The sequence below is a fragment of the Pseudophryne corroboree genome, chromosome 2 (assembly GCF_028390025.1).
Source record: "Pseudophryne corroboree isolate aPseCor3 chromosome 2, aPseCor3.hap2, whole genome shotgun sequence".
NCBI lineage: Eukaryota > Metazoa > Chordata > Amphibia > Anura > Myobatrachidae > Pseudophryne > Pseudophryne corroboree.
Window position 1 is genome coordinate 169,456,850 of NC_086445.1, and position 17,006 is coordinate 169,473,855.

At 46.9% G+C, this 17,006-nt stretch overlaps 1 protein-coding gene and 1 non-coding gene across 6 annotated transcripts in view; both read right to left on the minus strand.

Annotated features, from left to right (window-relative positions):
• LOC135006096 (uncharacterized) overlaps positions 1-17,006 on the minus strand; it is a 227,549-nt gene that overhangs the window by 156,048 nt on the left and 54,495 nt on the right. The window lies entirely within an intron of this gene.
• On the minus strand, positions 2,761-2,876 carry LOC135054103 (U5 spliceosomal RNA). The gene has a single exon (XR_010243356.1). It is a non-coding gene; the product is annotated as a U5 spliceosomal RNA (small nuclear RNA).

A 17,006-nucleotide genomic window follows, 5' to 3' on the forward strand; every position in this document is an offset into this window, starting at 1 on the left:
CTCTTGTGATCCGTTTTAGCAACCGAGGGAGGAGCGGAACGGTGGAAATAGATACATGAGGCTGTACGGCCACGAGATTGTGAAAGCATCCGCCGCCCCTGCCGTTGGATATCGCGTTCTGGACACATACTGGGGCGTTTGGTGATTGTGGCGAGATGCCATCAGGTCCACTTGAGGGTAACCCCCCCTCTGGACCAGCATGTGAAACACTTCTGGATTTAATGCCCATTCTCCCGGATGAAAATCCCGACGGCTGAGATAATCCGCCTCCCAGTTGTCCACTCCCGGAATGAACACTGCCGACAATATCACTTGGTGATGCTCGGCCCAATTGAGGATTCGAGCTACTTCCCGCATTGCCACGCGGCTTCTCGTTCCTCCTTGTTTGTTGATGTACGCGACCGCCGTCGCGTTGACTGACTACACCTAGACAGTCTGAGACCGAAGCATGTGCACTGCTTGCCGTAGCGCACTGTAAATTGCCCGGAGTTCCAGGACATTTATAGACAGCAATCTTTCGTGATCCGCCCAGAGACCCTGGAGCTGACAATTTTGAACTACAGCTCCCCAACCTCTGAGGCTCGCGTCCGCCGTTAGAATTATCCAATTCCAGGCGCCGGATCGTTTTCCTGCGGTTAGATTGTGTACCTTGAGCCACCAGAGTAGAGATACTCTGACCCGTGGCGACAACCTCACCCTGTGGTGAGTCTGCAGATGCGAGCCCGACCACTGTGCGAGCACATCCAGTTGAAAAGGACGTGAGTGAAAACTTCCGAACTGAAGCGCTTCGAAAGCCGTCACCATTGTGCCTAAGAGGCGAATGCACAAAAGTACCAAGACTGTGCGTGGTACCAGATGACGAATACTCTGTACTTTCTGTTCTGGTAGATAATTCCTTGATCTACCGTATCGAGAATCATTCCCAGGAATTGAAGTCGTCGAGACGAATTTAGATGTGATTTCTTGAAGTTGACAATCCCACCGTGCTGAACCAGTACATTGTACGTTAGTAATGTATTTAGGAGTCTTTGTCGAACTGGAGCTGTGATGTAGAAGGTTATCTAAGCACAGAACCATTATCACCACCCGGGATCTGAGAATAACTTATCACAGACATCAGCCTTGTGACAACCCGAGGCGCTGATGAGAAACCAAACAGGAGAGCTTGAATGGTGGACTGCCAACGTTTAAGTATGCCAGATGTAGTGGCAAAATTTTGAACGCGTAAGAACGCATCCTTGAGTTTTTAGGGAGAATATGATTACAGTGGTTGTAAACCTGCAATCACTGATCGCATGAATTCCACTGATTGAGCCTCTTTCGGTTTAATATGGAATATAACAGTCGGCCGGCTGCGGTACTACAAACAAAATTGAAATAACCTTGAATCTATGAGAGACTGAATAGCGGTCTATAGAGCTGCCCTTTGTGTCCTCTGACACAGGTTGGCTAGTTTTGGATCTAGCCTTGACAAACCACCGCAAAGGTGGTAGACAATGGAACTCTATGTGTGATTGACACTAATTATGTTACCGCAGATCTGTGGATTTGAGTAATAATGTCGAATGAGACATCAGAAGAAATGCTCGCCCAAAAGAAGGAACAAGGCAATTAAAAACTTGCCATGCCATTGGCTTGACAGCAGCCGTTGTGTCCGAACGACAATTAAACCACCTTCTCGACCACGTGTAGTCATGTCGTGTGTTGTAGGACCTACTGGAAAAGACTGAGGTTTAAAAGATTTGAACCCTGGTGCAGTTTTCCTTGTAAGAACTGTAAATAGACTCTCATGCTGGAGCGTGAAAACTTTAACTTCTTAATTTAGGAGTAAATAACACATTTTCGCGTAAGGCCACGCAAAGCGTCCGTCAACCACAAAGAGAACTAACATGGCTGACATCTATAGCAGACATGCGGAAATCCTCAGGCGATATACCAATGTGAGTAACAAGCCGTCGAAACTGTTCTGAGGCCAGAACTGGCTATTAACTACGTTATTTATGCGACTATAACGTCGGTAACCCAAACACCAACTACAGCATAGACATTGCCTTTAGCATAGCTTGAATGTCCACTCTGACTAGTCATTAAGTGTAGTTGTAGGTGGGACCTGGAAAGATTTGACACCCAGAAATGTTGTCATAGACTCTGGTATAGTGAATGGCTTAATAATAGAATTAGAACAATGGACACACACACACATACCCGCACAGGCGCTCGCTGCGTTCTATCTTATAGAAACGCTTGCATTTGAAATAGGTTCCTTAGTGGCATTAAAACTTAGAACCTTGCGTCTGGCATTGAATCGTTTTGTACCACACAGCCGATGTTAGCATGCGCCCTCTGATGGGTACTATTTATTTATATTTATCATCAGCCATTCACACAGCGCACACACACTCCGCAGCGCTCCCACAGAGAACACATGACCCTCCAGAAGAGTATGTGACTTTGTTATAAACAGTTAGATGTAGCCGCCCAAATAGGATTAGTATAGATGTCCGATGCGGACTGGTATTCCCACTGTGCACGTGGATTCCCTTAGATATCTTAAGTAACGTGTACATAAACTATAAAAGTATTGCTGCATACCTTCCTGTGACAGAAAATTCCTAACACCACCCCTGCTTCTCTAGTGGGGAAGTGTTGTAGGACCGCAGAAACATGTCCTGGATAAAGAAACAGGAAATTGAGTTAAAATGGTGTCCAGCCATGTGCGTAGTGCCATGTGCTTCCACCATATGTTATTTTATTTTTATTAACTTCAATCAGATGGGACATGCAAAAATTGAGATAAAACTCAGTTTTGCTCCTCTCCACGGAAATCTTTAGTAAAAGGCGAAAGATTTGTTCGTTCCGAAGAGAAACCAGAGCATAAGAAAAAATAAACAATACAAATCAATTTCCAACTTACAGTAATGTTAGTCACAACAGATCAGGTATACATTACATATTACCGCCTATATCTGCAAGATATACATATGTAATATACTTCCTACGTATATATGACATACTACAACATCTACATGCCATCTATACATCTGTAATAAATCACCATGCATATATTAGATACTACAACATATGCATATTATCCATAACATATGCATGCAATCGGGACCTGTACATATGAGATACTCTCCTGCTTACGAGACAGGCGCTTTAACCACTAAGCCACCACAACACATCGGGTATAATCATCCCCCCCCTGTGTCCCGCGAATTCCCCATGTGCAGCCATAGTGCTCTCCCGTTTCCCACTGACATAGCTAGCGGAAGGGAGCCGGAGAGCAGCGGGGGACGGATGCAGAAGCCCAGCGACGGCAGCCTGTCTGTCCGCGGCTGGGCTGAATAGCGGGCAGCGGGAGCGCACTGTGATCAGTGCGCGACCGCTGAGCACAACGTGCGGCCTGACTGTATGTAGCGGCGGCCAGCGGGGAGCATGGAGCGGGCGGCCATCGTGGTGTCCGTAGCGGCGGCCAGCGGGGAGCATGGAGCGGGCGGCCAGCGGCGGAAGACCACGCTCCCAGCACCTGCTGTGTGTCTGGGAGCGTGCAGTACTGGGGGAGTGCACTAACCTTGCGGAAGCTGTGGAAGCTAACCGCATGTAGCCTCCTCCTTCGTCTTGCGGCAGCAGCGCTGAAAGCGCCTGTTAGAAAAAATATGACTCCTCTGAAATCTCCTCCACCCAGCGTGTACATGTGGAGGAGATGGCCGCTCAATCCCGGACCCTCACTTCTCTGTAAGTGGGGAAGGGACCGCATGTTGCCTGGCTGACACGGCCGTGCTTTTCCTACAAGCGCCCATGTGTCAGCAGCGGCTGGAGGCAGTACAATCCCGGACCCACACTTCTTAGTAAGTGGGGAAGGTATTGTCTGTAAAATCAAAATCAAAAATAAAAGTGTAAAAAGTAAAATAAAAAATTGAGCTTTCAGCTCATGATGTGCTTCCCTGAGGCACATAAAAAACACTGAGGATCCTGGGAGTATGGAGGAAGGAAGAGGAGGGTTGCTCATTTAAATATTTAAATGTGCCTTCCCTGCTACGCACCGTCCATATCCCAAGAGTACTCCATTGACCCCTAGTGGATGAACAAGAAAGTAACGATATAGCTTCTTGCTGAGATGAGAAGCCATCAGATCAATCTGCGGACAGTCCCACCGGTGAATTAACTGTTGAAACAACTGGGGATGTAGGCCCCATTCCCTCGTATGGAGGTTGTGTCTGCTGAGGAAGTCCGCTACCTAGTTGTCTATTCCTGGAATGAATATGGCTGAGATGGCCCTTGCGTTGGCCTCTGCCCAGAGGAGGATTATTGACACTTCTCGCATCACTGCTCTGCTTCTTGTTACCCCTTGTCGGTTTATGTATGGCACCGCCGTGGCGTTGTCCGATTGAACCTGGATCGCCCGATCACTCAAGAAATGGGAAACTTGCAGAAGGGCATTGTAAATTGCCCTGACTTCCAGGACGTTTATCAGCAGAGTAGATTCCTGAACTTGACCATATTTCCTGGAACTGGGCCCCTTGGGTCACAGCACCCCAACCCCGGAGGCTGGCATCCATGACTGGATATTGAAATTCCTGCCTTCCACCAGGGAAGGAACTTGTAGCCACCAAAATAGAGAAATCCGGGCTTTCGGAGATAAGGTCACTTCCTGATGCATGTGAAGGTGAGACCCCGACTATTTGTCCAGCAGATCCAGCTGAAATGGCCGGGCATGAAATCTGCCGTATTGGACTGCCTCGTAAGCAGCAACCATCTTGCTTAGCAAACGTATGCAAAGATGTATGGACACCTTGCGAGGATGGAGCACTGAGCGGACCAAAGCCTGGATAGCCAAGGCGATGTCCATCGGAAGAAACACCTTTTGAGACACTGGGGTAAATTTACTAAGATTCGTAATTTCCGAAAAAAGGTCAAAGTTCAATCACGAATGACATCGACAGTGTAAAACTGCAACTTTTTGAATTGATTACGATGGATTTACTAAGCTGTCGTATTCGGGTTTTTCTTTTCTTCCGATGTCGATGTCATTCGTTTTTTTTTACCTATTTTTACGGCAGTGATTAGCAAAACACTGCCGTTTTTTTTTACAATCAATCTCGGCCGGATCTGTGTGATCCGTGCTGGGGTTCTTATTTTTTTTTTTTTTAATTAAACAATGTAAAATCCCAAAAAAAAATGCGTGGGGTCCCCCCTCCTAAGCATAACCAGCCTCGGGCTCTTTGAGCCGATCCTGGTTGCAGAAATATGGGGAAAAAAATGACAGGGGTTCCCCCATATTTAAGCAACCAGCATCGGGCTCTGCGCCTGGTCCTGGTCCCAAAAATACGGGGGACAAAAAGAGTAGGGGTCCCCCGTATTTTTAAAACCAGCACCGGGCTCCACTAGCTGGACAGATAATGCCACAGCCGGGGGTCACTTTTATATAGTGCCCTGCGGCCGTGGCATCAAAAATCCAACTAGTCACCCCTGGCCGGGGTACCCTGGGGGAGTGGGGACCCCTTCAATCAAGGGGTCCCCCCCCCCAGCCACCCAAGGGCCAGGGGTGAAGCCCGAGGCTGTCCCCCCCCATCCAATGGGCTGCGGATGGGGAGGCTGATAGCCTTTGTTGTAAAAGAAAAGATATTGTTTTTAGTAGCAGTACTACAAGGCCCAGCAAGCCTCCCCCGCATGCTGGTACTTGGAGAACCACAAGTACCAGCATGCGACGGAAAAATGGGCCCGCTGGTACCTGTAGTACTACTACTAAAAAAATACCCAAAAAAAGACAAGACACACACACCGTGAAAGTATAATTTTATTACATACATACACACATACATACATACTTACCTTAAGTTCCCACGCAGGTCGGTCCTCTTCTCCAGTAGAATCCAAGGGGTACCTGTTGAAGAAATTATACTCACGAGATCCAGGGGTCCAGGCTCCTCGGGAAATCCAGGGGTAATCCACGTACTTGACAAAAAAAACAAAACGGTGTCCCGACCACGAACTGAAAGGGGACCCATGTTTGCACATGGGTCACCTTTCCACGAATGCCAGAAAGCCACTCTGACTTCTGTCTAAGTGGGTTTCTTCAGCCAATCAGGGAGTGCCACGTTGTAGCACTCTCCTGATCAGCTGTGTGGTCCTGTCCTCACTGACAGGCAGCACACGGCAGTGTTACAATGTAGCGCCTATGCGCTACATTGTAACCAATGATGGGAACTTTCAGCTCAGCGGTGACGTCACTTTAGGTCAACCGCAGGGCAGAAAGTTCCCATCATTGGTTACAATGTAGCGCATAGGCGCTACATTGTAACACTGCCGTGTGCTGCCTGTCAGTGAGGACAGGACCACACAGCTGATCAGGAGAGTGCTACAACGTGGCACTCCCTGATTGGCTGAAGAAACCCACTTAGACAGAAGTCAAAGTGGCTTTCTGGCATTCGTGGAAAGGTGACCCATGTGCAAACATGGGTCCCCTTTCAGTTCGTGGTCGGGACACCGTTTTGTTTTTTTTGTCAAGTACGTGGATTACCCCTGGATTTCCCGAGGAGCCTGGACCCCTGGATCTCGTGAGTATAATTTCTTCAACAGGTACCCCTTGGATTCTACTGGAGAAGAGGACCGACCTGCGTGGGAACTTAAGGTAAGTATGTATGTATGTGTGTATGTATGTAATAAAATTATACTTTCACGGTGTGTGTGTCTTGTCTTTTTTTGGGTATTTTTTTAGTAGTAGTACTACAGGTACCAGCGGGCCCGTTTTTCCGTCGCATGCTGGTACTTGTGGTTCTCCAAGTACCAGCATGCGGGGGAGGCTTGCTGGGCCTTGTAGTACTGCTACTAAAAACAATATCTTTTCTTTTACAACAAAGGCTATCAGCCTCCCCATCCGCAGCCCATTGGATGGGGGGGGACAGCCTCGGGCTTCACCCCTGGCCCTTGGGTGGCTGGGGGGGGGGACCCCTTGATTGAAGGGGTCCCCACTCCCCCAGGGTACCCCGGCCAGGGGTGACTAGTTGGATTTTTGATGCCACGGCCGCAGGGCACTATATAAAAGTGACCCCCGGCTGTGGCATTATCTGTCCAGCTAGTGGAGCCCGGTGCTGGTTTTAAAAATACGGGGGACCCCTACTCTTTTTGTCCCCCGTATTTTTGGGACCAGGACCAGGCGCAGAGCCCGATGCTGGTTGCTTAAATATGGGGGAACCCCTGTCATTTTTTTCCCCATATTTCTGCAACCAGGATCGGCTCAAAGAGCCCGAGGCTGGTTATGCTTAGGAGGGGGGACCCCACGCAATTTTTTTTGAAAAAATAATCACTTTCCCACCCCTTCCCACTGATATACATGCACGGATCTCATGGATCCGTGCATGCCTATCCAATCACGAATAAAAAAAGCAGGTCTGTTTTTTTTTAGCACTTTTTTACGAGTTGTAATTTTTCACGGCAGTGTTTGTTCTTTTTTTGCTTTGCACTTCTTAGTAAATGACCGAGATTCATACTTAAACAGCCGCGTTTTGACCGATGGTGTATTCATTCGTAATTTTTTACCTGAACTTGCAAAAAATTACGAATGCCCTCATCACTGCCGTGATTAGTGCTTAGTAAATTACCGAGATGACACTTTGATGAAAAAACGGCATCTCGGTCAAAATCGGGAGCTTAGTAAATTTACCCCACTGTATCCAGTATCATTCCCAGGAATTGGAGACGTTGGGTTGGTTCCAGGTGAGATTTCTGGAAGTTTAGGATCCACCCATGATCCATAAGCAGGCGAGTTGTCAGATCGAGGCTGTGCAATAGACGCTTCCTGGACATAGCCTTTATCAGGAGATCGTTCAAGTAGGCGACTATGTTGACTCCCATCCTGTGCAGTTGCAGCATCATCTCCGCCATGACTTTGGTGAAGACCCTCGGAGCTGTGGACAGCCCAAAGGGCAAGGCCTGAAACTGGAAATGGTCGTCCAAGATGGTGAACCTGAGGTAAACCTGATGAGGGTGCCACATGGGAATGTGTAGATAAGCATCATTGACATCTAGGGATACCAAGAATTCCCCCTCCTCCAGACCGGACACCACTGCCCGCAGGGATTCCATCTTGAATTTGAACACCCGCAGATACGGGTTTAGAAACGTCAGGTTTAAAATGGGTCGCACCGAACCGTCCGGTTTTGAAACGACAAAAAGACTGGAGTAAAACCCCCTTTTGTGTAACGGAGGAAGTACTGGAACCACCACCCCTGTCCGTAAAAGTTTTTAAATTGCCTCTTGCAAAGTTATTTTTGCAGCGGGCAAAACTGGTAAGCCCGATTTGAAAAATCTGTGATGAGGAAGTGCTTGAAATTCCAGCCGGTATCCCTGGGAAATGAGGTCCCTCACCCAAGGATCCCGGCAGGACTTCGCCCACACGTGGGCGAAGTGTTGAAGGCGAGCACCCACCTGAAAGTCGCCTTGCTGCTGGGGCCAACCATCACGCGGAACGCTTAGCGGCAGGGGATCCGGTAGTCTGGTCCAAGGACGTAGCAGATGCAGTCTTACGGGACTTAACATGAGATCCTCTAGGAGTGGTGGAGACCCCTCGGCCCCTGCCTTTGACCCTTGCCACACGAAAGGACTGCAAGGAGGGTCCTGTGTAAGAACGTCTAGCAGGTGGCGCAGCCGATGGCAGATAGGTAGACTTACTCGTCGTTGCCTGGGAGATCCATTTATTTAATTTGTCCCCAAACAAGTCATCACCTTTAAAGGGAAGATTTTCAACACCCTTTTTGGAATCAGCGTCCGCTGACCATTGACACAACCACAGAGCTCTGCGTGCCGAACCTGCCATAGCAGTAATGCGGCCATTTATCTTACACAATTCCTTTATAGCTTCGCTCATAAAATTTGCAGCATCCTGTATGTGTTGCAGCAGAGTAATGACCTCATCCTGGGGCAAATTGTCTAATCCATTAATAATATTATCGGACCACTTGACCATTGCCCTGGAAATCCACCCACAAACTATTGTAGGGTGCTGAGCTACGCCCACTGTCGTATAAATTGCCTTGAGAGTGGTCTCAATTTTACAGTCAGCCGGCTCTTTTAGTGATATAGCCCTTGGCACCGGCAGTACCAATTTCTTAGACAGTCTGGATACAGACGTATCAACTGACGGGGTCTTTTTCCATACCTTCCTGTCCTCAGCTGGTAGGGGAAAGGTTGCTAAAAACCTCTGAGAAATTTAAAATTTCTTACCAGGGTTTAATCATGTTTCCCTGGCCAGGGAGTTTAACTCTTTAGACAAAGGAAAAAGTTACTGAGGTCTTAGGTCTAACATTAAAGTACAACTACTCATCTGGTTCTGACTCCTAATCCGATATGTTAAGAACCTCTCTTACAGGAAAAATGAGGACCTCCACCCCTGCGGACAGAGAGCTGTCCTCATCCATATCATCATCATCATCCACATCGGGCTGATCAGAATCAGACTGGAGCACCTGTGGCAGTGAGCGTTTATGTGAAACCAACAGAGGGGGCTGAGAAGACTTTCTGGTATCTGCTGCTTTTGCCATATAATCAACAGACTGTTTTAACACCGGTCTCTACTTTTTAGCTACAGCTAATTCTGAATTAACATTCTGAGTCATGCTTTTAAAGGTATCTAGATAGTCAGGTGCCTGTGAACCGTGTCCATGAGGAGATAAGGAACATTGCTCACACATGAGGGAACCATGTCAACAGACATCTTGACACAACTGTAATATAGCACAGCTCACTGGAAAACATCCCCACACAGACCCTAGAAAGCCCCTGGAGTGACACTGAGGAGCGGAGACCAGCACACAGAACACAGCAGCACAGTGTGTAAAAAAGTGTGTATAACCCAGTGGTTCCCAAACTGTGTGTCTAGGCACCTTGGGGTGCCTCAGGACACTAGCAGGAGTGCCTTAGATTGGTGATCCAGGAACAATTCAAACTATTTTTGGTCAAAGTAATAGACAAAACCAGTGCTGGTGGTCCCACAACACACTAAAAAAAAACAAAAACAAACGGTGACACATAAACATAATTTACTTATTGTTTTCTAAAATTCTCAAAGAAACTTTTGGCCTAGAGGTGCCGTGAAAAAAAATCTAATACTCTAGGGCGCCATGATTAAAAAACGTTTGGGAACCACTGGTATAACCTGATAAAAGTGTAGCAGCGCTTTTTGGTCCCGCTCCGGGAAGCCCCGCCCCTTGCAATGGCGCGCGGTGCCTCACATTATTATATTGGCCATGTGTATATTTCATATAGATAACAGCACAGACAAGCCCAAAGGGGAAGTGAGCACTGCGGGGCACGAGCACTGAGACAGTTTTGTCTGCGGCGGGCACTGCAGCTCGTGGCTTGTGACGGCGATATGTGGGTCCCCACCGCGCGATATGCTGCCAAAACTGCACCTGGGACCCGCTAACCCGGACCCTGGTGTAACACTCACCGCACCTCAATCTTCGGCATCTGTTAGAGGGTGGCGGCTAGCTGCTGGCGTGGGCATACATACTAACGATGTGTGATCAGCACCTCAGGAGCTCAGTGTCCTGTCAGCTGAGACTATGAACCATTAACCCTCAGGAGGTTGGTTCGGTGTCCCCTCTAAGTCCCACGAAGCAGGTAACTTGGATGCCAACCAGGACTACCTGAAAATAATAAACTAAAACAAAAATTAAAGGGAACTCTCTGGAGCTCCAGAGAAATGCACCCGGTTCCTTGGGCACATTTTTCTAAGCTGAGTCTGGTAGGAGGGGCATAGAAGGGAGGAGCCACACACACATACACACAATAAAGGTTTTAAAGTGCCAGACTCCAGTGTACCCGATCTATACCCCAAGGTACTAAAGTACAGTTCCTCAGTATCCACTAGGACAGGGGTGGGGAACCTTTGGCCCTCCAGCTGTTGAACTACACATACCAGCATGCCCTGCAACAGTTTTTCTATTTGGCCATGCTAAAACTGTTGCAGGGCATGCAGGGATATGTAGTTCAACAACAGCTGGAGGGCCAAAGGTCCCCCACCCTGCACTAGGAAGTAAGAGAAAAAACTTCTCTATCAATTATAACAGTCTATAAAACAATTTCCAAGTATTTTAATACAACAGAGTTATGGCATGGAACAACTTCTATATAATCTCCACACTAAAGTTGTCATTAACCATTTAACTGTCTCATAATCTGAACAAACTTTATTATAATTTGTCAATTTAAAGATTTTTTGTAATGTATGATATATTTTGAAACATTGTATTTGGGGCTTATTCAGGCCCAGCCCCCCGATTTGGTCGCAATTGAGAGATGTTTTCGGGACTGTGCATGCACCAGAGCTGTAGTGTGCATGTGCTGCACTGTTAGATGATTGAACAACACAGGACAGAAAAAGATTGTCTCTTTTGTTGGCGCACTTAGAAAAGAAGAGAAGATTTTACATTTACTTTTACTATAAGTATGTCGTGTTAAAATATAACTTTTATTAATACTAACTTAAAAACTTGCAATTGAGAAAAATAAATGTGAAAAAATGTGTATATTCGTGTAAATTTTGTGAATAAATTCAATAGTGTGAACAAATAAAAACTGATTCACTGTGCCTGAATTTTCTGCTCCATTAATTGTATCATGAATTTTCAGTTGGAGAGTAGTGGGTATTGCACAATAACTGTGTGTAGGGTTGGGTAGCATGAACTTCTCACATAGGCGGCAAGAAAAGGTGTCTAAAGTCACATAACAATAAGTGATGTAGAAATAGATTGATAAATGTTTTATTTCTTAAAGGACACACTGGGATAGTCCCACAACCATCTTTTATTTAATTCCCATTATTTATTGCGAAATCTGCCTATGATATTGTGGTTATCTGGACCGGTTGCTACTGACTACTGACATTGTTGTACCATAGTTTGGTTATTCATGTATAATGGGGCCGCAGATGATTGTCCAAGTCTGCTTAATATTGGTCCCTGAATAATATGTTATTTCAACTGTTTTATGTCACGTCAATTTTGCAAAAAGGTCCTATACGCCCCTTCCCATATCAGGTAGACACTTATGCTTATGGATATTTAAATATAGACGGCTGCTGCTGTTCCCGCATCCGGATTCTCTGTGAATACTATAGTAGTTATTGTATCTGGAATGCGATCTGGGAACGCAATGGCTATATTGCCTGTCCCCTGATATGGTCGGCAGCTATATCCCAGAAATTGTTGGTATTAAGGGTTAAAAAAGGTATACCCCCATTGCAGTCCTTAATATAGTAATTTTTAACCATATAGGTTTAAATGAAAATTATAGACAATTCCCTCTCACCGACCAATGGGGGTAATTCCAAGTTGATCGCAGCAGAAATTTAGTTAGCAATTGGGCAAAACCATGTGCACTGCAGGGGAGGCAGATATAACATGTGCAGAGAGAGTTAGATTTGGGTGGGTTATTTTATTTCTGTGCAGGGTAAATACTGGCTGCTTTATTTTTACACTGCAAATTAGATTGCAGATAGAACACACAAATCTAACTCTCTCTGCACATGTTAAATCTGCCTCCCCTGCAGTGCACATGGTTTTGCCCAATTGCTAACTAAATTCCTGCTGCGATCAACTTGGAATTACCCCCAATGTGTATACAATGTGCTTATTGATTGCCACTGCACTTATATCAATTGATTAATGGTAGGTTCAAAAATGCGAGCTCCGCATCTTATACATGAATAACCAAACTATGGTACAACAATGTCAGTAGTCAGTAGCAACCGGTCCAGATAACCACAATATCATAGGCAGATTTCGCAATAAATAATGGGAATTAAATAAAAGATAGTTGTGGGACTATCCCAGTGTGTCCTTTAAGAAATAAAACATTTATCAATCTATTTCTACATCACTTATTGTTATGTGACTTTAGACACCTTTTCTTGCCGCCTATATGTGAGAAGTTCATGCTACCCAACCCTACATACAGTTATTGTGCAATACCCATTACTCTCCAACTGAAAATTCATGATACAATTAATGGAGCAGAAAATTCAGGCACAGTGAATCAGTTTTTATTTGTTCACACTATTGAATTTATTCACAAAATTTACACGAATATACACATTTTTCCACATTTATGTTTCTCAATTGCAAGTTTTTAAGCTAGTATTAATAAAAGTTATATTTTAACACAACATACTTATAGTAAAAGTAAATGTAAAATCTTCTCTTCTTTTCTAAGTGCGCCAACAAAAGAGACAATCTTTTTCTGTCCTGTGTTGTTCTGTAATTTATTGTCTAAGGCAGCACCCCCTACGAGGAATGATAATAAAACTTTTTGCAATCATAAAATTTGGGGAATTTTTCAACAAAATGAAAAATATCAGTATCTCTCTAGTGCAGAGGACATCCTTATTCCCCATTTCCCTTATATGTACTGTTAGATGATTGGCATGCTGCAGGCATTTGAGGGAGCGTGTAAAAAAAAAACGGGGCGGGGGGGGGGGGGGGGGGGGGTAAGTCAACTCCGTTTGAGCATGCCAAAAGGCAATGGCTGTATCCTCGGACTCCGTTTTGCTGGCAGTGGCAGCATGGAGAGGTTGATATGGCCTAATTGTGTGTATATTTTCCCTGTACTTGCGTGGGTTTCCTCTGGGTACTCCGGTTTATTCCCACAATCCAAAAATATACTGGTATCCACTGGGGCAGGGACTGATGTGAATGGCTAAATATTCTCTGTAAAGCACTGCGGAATATGCTTTGCACAGCTCCATTGATTCTTGTTGCATGTGAAGCAGACAGGGCTAGTGACAGGGCTATCTAAGATAACAGAAGGGAGGGAGCCGAGAGTATGAGGAAGGAATCGGAGAGCAGGAGGGAGAGGGCCCTACAGTCCACCCCTTCCCTCCTGCTCTATGTCTCCTCCCTCCTGCTCTCTGCCCCCTCCCTTCTGTTATATTAGATAGCAGAGTTGTACTAGTAGCCCTGTTTGCTTCACATGCAACAAGAATGAATGGAGCTGTGTGATTACTACTTTACATACTCCCCAGCTGAGCTGATTTTCGGGGCGGGGCCTGGGCTTGTCTAAATGTTGTGTTTTCACTAAACAAGACGGCAGCTCCCTGACATCGGTGCTCAGTAAGATATTTGGGTCCCTGCCACGCCAACTACTGACCCCCCACCACCACCACAGTCAGCGCCATCTGACGGTTGTACCTGACAATTTGAACGGGGGCTCTGGCTCTATCTACAGGATACCCCCAATAAAGTGGCTGTGATTCTCCACATTATACGGTAGGCTATGCTGGGGACTCCGTAAGGACCATGGGGTATAGACGGGCTCCGCAGGAGACATGGGCACTATAAAGAACTTTAGAATGGGTGTGCACTGGCTCCTCCCTCTATGCCCCTCCTCCAGACCTCAGTTATACCCCTTTTCCACTTACGATCACGGGTCGCAGCCGGGAGCCTGACACGGGAGCTGCCCCCTGCTGCGACCCGTGCTCGTCCCCTTTCCCATCAGCAGTCACAACCCGGCATATGCCGGGTTGGTGACGCTTCTAGTGACGCGGCAGGGGCGGCGCAGGGAGATCACATGATCTCCCAGCGCCGCCCTTCCATACAGTGTAAACGGGAGCCGTGTCGCATCGACACGGCTCCCGTTTACACTAGAACCCTACCCGGATCATTCCCGTGTCCTACCCAGGTAAATAGCCGGGTAGGATTCACGGGTCACTTGATCCGGGTTGACCCTTTTCCACTTGCCAAAAACACGGGTAAATGCGCGCCCCCGTGCATTTACCCGTGTTTTTTGAGCTAGTGGAAAAGGGGTATTAGAGAAACTGTGCCCAGAGGAGATGGACAATATGAGGAAAGGATTTTGTTAATCTAAGGGCAAGATTTATACCAGCCCACACCATCCACACCGTACAACATGGAATATACACAACCAGTTAACAATATGAACAAAACAGTATCAGCTAAACACTGATCTCAACTGTAACATAACCCTTATGTAAGCTACAACTATATACAAGCCTTGCAGAATTTGTCCGCACTGGGACGGGCGCCCAGCATCCTCTACGGACTAGGAGAAAAAGATTTACCGGTAGGTTTAAAATCTTATTTTCTCTTACGTCCTAGAGGATGCTGGGGACTTCGTAAGGACCATGGGGACTATACCAAAGCTCCAAAACGGGCGGGAGAGTGCGGATGACTCTGCAGCACAGATTGAGCAAACATGATGTCCTCATCAGCCAGGGTATCAAACTTGTAGAATTTTGCAAAGGTGTTTGAACCCAACCAAGTAGCAGCTCGGCAAAGCTGTAATGCCGAGACGCCTCGGGCAGCCGCCCAAGAAGAGCCCACCTTCCTAGTGGAATGGGCCTTTACCGAATTTGGTAACGGCAATCCAGCCGTAGAATGAGCCTGCTGAATCGTGTTACAGATCCAGCGAGCAATAGTCTGCTTAGAAGCAGGAGCGCCAACCTTATTGGCTGCATACAGGACAAACAGTGCCTCGGTTTTCCTAACCCGAGCCGTTCTGGCTACATAAATTTTCAAAGCCCTGACCACATCAAGGGACTCGGAATCCTCCAAGTCCCGCGTAGCCACAGGCACCACAATAGGTTGGTTCATATGAAAAGATGAAACCACCTTAGGCAAAAATTGAGGACGAGTCCGCAACTTAGCTCTATCCACATGGAAAATCAAATAGGGGCTTTTATGAGACAAAGCCGCCAACTTAGACACTCGCCTTCGATGCCAAGGCCAACAACATGACCACCTTCCAAGTGAGATACTTTCATTCCACGGATTGAAGAGGCTCAAACCAGGGAGACTTAAGGAATCGTAACACCACGTTAAGGTCCCATGGTGCCACTGGAGGCACAAAAAGAGGCTGGATATGCAGCACTCCCTTCACAAAAGTCTGGACGTCTGGGAGTGAAGCCAATTCCTTCTGAAAGAAAATGGATAGGGCCGAAATCTGAACCTTAATGGAGCCTAATTTTAGGCCCATATTCACCCCAGTCTGTAGGAAGTGGAGAAAACGGCCCAGATGGAAATCTTCCGGAGGAGCATTCTTGGTTTCACACCAAGAGACATACTTCCTCCAGATACGGTGATAATGTTTCGCTGTCACCTCCTTCCTACCCTTTATCAGAGTAGGGATGACCTCGTCCGGAATGCCCTTCCTAGCTAGGATCTGGCGTTCAACCGCCATGCCGTCAAACGCAGCAAGTCTTGGAACAGACAGGGCCCCTGTTGCAACAGTACCTCTCCGAGAGGAAGCGGCCACGGAGCTTCTGTGAGCATTCCTGCAGATCCGGATACCAGGCCCTTCGAGGCCAATCTGGAACAATGAGAATTGTCTGTACTCCTTTTCGTCTTATGATTCTCAATACTTTGAGATGAGAGGAAGAGGAGGGAACACATAGACAGACTGAAACACCCACGGTGTCACCAGGGCGTCCACTGCTACTGCCTGAGGGTCCCTTGACCTGGCACAATACCTCAGAAGCTTTTTGTTGAGGCGTGACGCCATCATGTCTATTTGAGGAAGTCCCCAAAGACTTGCTATTTCTGCAAAGACTTCTTGATGAAGGCCCTACTCTCCTGGATGGAGATCGTGTCTGCTGAGGAAGTCTGCTTCCCAGTTGTCCACTCCCGGAATGAATACCGCTGACAGATCGCTTACGTGATTTTCCGCCCAGCGCAGAATCCTGGTGGCTTCCGCCATTGCCACTCTGCTCCTTGTCCCGCCTTGGCGGTTTATATGAGCCATGGCTGTGACGTTGTCTGATTGAATCAGAACCGGTAGATCGCGAAGAAGATTCTCCGCTTGACGGAGGCCATTGTATATGGCCCTCAAGTCCAGTACGTTGATGTGTAGACAAGCCTCCTGGCTTGACCACATTCCCTGGAAGTTTCTTCCCAGTGTGACTGCTCCCCATCCTCGGAGGCTCGCGTCCGTGGTCACCACAACCCAGTCTTGAATGCCGAACCTGCGACCCTCTAGAAGGGGAGTACTCT